Source organism: Misgurnus anguillicaudatus, chromosome 20 (assembly GCF_027580225.2).
Source record: "Misgurnus anguillicaudatus chromosome 20, ASM2758022v2, whole genome shotgun sequence".
Lineage (NCBI taxonomy): Eukaryota > Metazoa > Chordata > Actinopteri > Cypriniformes > Cobitidae > Misgurnus > Misgurnus anguillicaudatus.
The window spans coordinates 646,235-649,723 of NC_073356.2; the positions used below are offsets into that span (position 1 = coordinate 646,235).

At 39.9% G+C, this 3,489-nt stretch overlaps 1 long non-coding RNA gene across 2 annotated transcripts; it reads right to left on the minus strand.

Annotated features, from left to right (window-relative positions):
- Window positions 1-246: 246 nt before the first annotated feature.
- LOC141351359 (uncharacterized) lies at window positions 247-1,926 on the minus strand. 2 transcript variants are annotated; one of them, XR_012359589.1, is made up of 4 exons: window positions 1,683-1,926; window positions 1,482-1,532; window positions 1,046-1,113; window positions 247-919 (listed from the first exon to the last, which is right to left on the minus strand). It is a non-coding gene; the product is annotated as an uncharacterized lncRNA (long non-coding RNA). The 2 variants fall into 2 exon arrangements; XR_012359588.1 differs by lacking the exons at window positions 247-919; window positions 1,046-1,113 and having other exon boundaries at window positions 1,140-1,532; window positions 1,683-1,729; window positions 1,822-1,921.
- Between the last annotated feature and the right edge of the window lie 1,563 nt (window positions 1,927-3,489).

The window sequence follows — 3,489 nt, forward strand, 5'->3', positions numbered from 1 at the left end:
CAGTGGCCCAGTTCTGAATTACAGACAAGGCCCACACATGGGCCACAACTGGCCCATGTCTCTGCCAGATAATAGCCCATAATCGGCCCAAACCTGGGCCAGAACAGGTTCTAACATCGGTACCAGTTCTCAGCCATAGGTCAACCATACTAAAACCAGCATTTAACCAGAACTTCCATAACTGAGCCACAACTCAGCCTAATCTTGCCCAAATTATATTAATAAATAAATCACACGAAAAATTACTTTCAAATTGTTTGCCTTTTTATTAATCAATAACACACAAGTCAATATAACACTACAACATTGTATGTGTTAAAACTCTTCTAGTATAAACTGCCAGCAATAAACAAAAATACTAGTTTGTTCAAATACATTATTGGAATGAATCTAATACCAACAACTTAAATTACAAAGCAATTTCATCCTTAGTAAACAAACAAAAGTTTAGAACAAACTGATTATAAAAAACCTTTGTGACAGTTACATTGATGTGTGAAATGTAGTTTGCCCAAATTACCCAATACACAAATACAGTTTTCAAAGAAAGTTTTCATTGAAATTAATATATTAGCATGAATTGAAAATGAATTACCATGGGTAAATACAAGTTTAAACCAAACTGAACTTAAAAGTTAGTTAATTAGAAACTTCATGTGTATTTGAAACCAACTCTACAGCCAGCCAGCAAAGATACAAGTTTCAGTTAAAGTATTAGCATGAATCTAACCTAGGTAATTTCAAATAAAATGAAAAATTAAAACAATATAATTAAAAAAAAGAAAAAAAAATCAAACACTAATAATAATCTAGGTGTATGAGAAAGTGTTCCTATTCAGGATTGTCCCCAACAAGAAGTACTGCTTTCCAGCCTCCCTTTTCTTCTCAGCTCCTCTTTCCAAAACATTACAGCAGCCCACTGTTATATAAAAAAAACAGATGCAAATCAATAATTGTTATGAAGCAAAAGCCATATAATAAAGTAATTAAAAGCATAATTATATACTTTTAAATAAACAGTTAGATAGAGAATTAGAAGAGTAACCTTTTAGGATGAACTGCTTCTGTTTTCTTCCTCAAGTTGCTTTGGATGAAAATGTCTGCGCTGAATGTCTAAATAAAATGAAACACAGCTTAGACCTTAAAGACGTACTTAACATTTAGATACAAAGCAAATGAGCGAATGAGATATGTTCTAAGCATGTACTTAAAATATATTATATTAGGAATATCCCCATTATTATTTACCAAGAAAATTAAGTCAAATCAATATAAATGAAAGAGGAGTGAGTAAACAACAATTTATGAGAAGAACCATATACTGCACGACTTCTAAGGTCTTCACAATTGCTGTCATACTTTATCCACCTATGAGAAATTCAGCTTTGCAAATATAATTCTAAAGATTTGTCAAGTATTGATTTTGGAAGCAAACAAATTAACATTAAATTAAATGGTGGCCCTGATGTACTATCACTAACCTGAATGTCACCTCCTCCTGTCCTGTCAGCATCGTTGTACCACCTCTTTACCTGAAGCAAACACAGCAGACGATTAACAGAAAATAATTTCACAGTATTCCATATATTCAAAATATTTGTATTTTTACCATTTTCCTTTGTATTCAACAATGCAATTCAGGTAACTAAAGTAATGTTAGGCTATTGTCAGTTCTTACTCACCTAATGAATGAAACCACTGTCCAGCCCTCTATATTTATCAGCTTTCACTGAAATCACAATGTGACTATTTAGCCATATAGAGCAATCTTTTGATATATAAACACAAAGATGCAAACATGAGCCTCAATATTTAATTTACCTTAATGTGTCTATTGGAATATACACCCCATCATCCTTCTTTTGTCCCACTCCAGAGTCTTCAGGTCTTGATGAACACAGATCTGATACACTTTCACAAAAAAAAAAAAAAATTATTAAACATTACAGAAATACATTTTCAAATAAATATTATTTTTTAAATAAATGTTCTAACATCAGGAACCAGATAACCAAGTTCGATTACTTTATTATAATATGATCACATTAATTCTTAACCTTATAGAAAACAGCTAATTTAATATCAATTTATGTCACACGGACAAAATATAACGCATTACATTACACATGAATCACGTAAACGTTTGCATCCCTTTACGTTTGTTAGACATTTAGGGGCGGTTTCCCGGACCAGGATTAGCTTAATCCAGCACTAGGCCTTAGTTTAATTAGGAAATATAACTAGTTTTAACAAACATGCCTTACTAAAAACATTACCTGTGTGCATTTTGAGGCACTGGTGTATTTTACGATATGTCAGTGCAAGAAGTTGTTTTCAGTTTGGAGAGCTCTTAAAAGTGTTTAAGTCTAGGACTAGTCTAATCCCTGTCCGGGAAACCGCCCCATAAACAAAAACATTTGTATGATTGTCACAGTTCTCTTAACTAAAAGATGACAAAGGCAGGGATTACAGAAACTTACAGGACTTTAATCACGATGGACAGCAAAACACGATGACAAGGGTACATACAGACGAGATCAGACAATGGACAGGCACATGAGGGCAACCTATAAAGGGTGAGTGTTAATGACAAGCAGCTGTAACTAATGACAATGATTAACAAACACAGGTGAGACTAATTAAAGGTAACAAACACAAGAAGCAATGATGAACATGAATTGAAACAGAACTAAAACCCTGACAGTACGCCCCCTCCCGGTAGGCGCGACCGCGCGCCGTAGATGAAACAACAATATAGGCGAATGGGAGGGAGCAACAAACAAAAATGAAAGTGTCCAAAAAACTGTGATGAAAACGTGAGGGAAGGTCTAGAGCAGGACCCAAAGACCAGACGAGACGAAGCCCCAGGGTGGAGACGCTGGCGGAGGGCGCCAGGGTGATGGAAGTCTTTTAGTCCCACCCTGGGGACAGACGACGGCGTAGACGCTGGAGGGAGGATCCAGGGCGGGGCCACGCGAGCGGAGAACCCGGGGGAAGCCGAGGATCCGGAGGGACGGGGCGGAGCTGGTGGGTCTCCCGACCGAGACGCAGGAGGATTCCGGAGCCACGAGGCGGAACCAGAGCTAGGGAGTCCCGTGGTGACGTCTTCGGGAAGGAGGAGCCCAGCGAGCCGGAAGGGTGGAGTGAGGGATACACAGGGGAACGAGGAAAACCCGGAGGTGAGGGCAGGACGACGACTGACCAGGGGCAGAACCAGAGGGGTGACCGAAGCCTGGTGACGTCGTAGTGGGGACGGGAGCTGACGGAGAGGAGGGAGGAGAGACCCGAAGCGAGGCCGCTGGTCCGACGAGCGGAGGCGACCTCTAGGTCTCAGGGAGCGGGGGAGGAAAACTGGAGAAATCCCCGAAACAGTGGGCAGAGAGGCACACCTCGGCTCCGGCGAACCAGCGCCGGTGACGCGCTGAGGATGAGCTGAGGTGTGACGCTGTGTCCGCTGACGTAGCTTCGGATTGGCTGGTGTGGGAAATC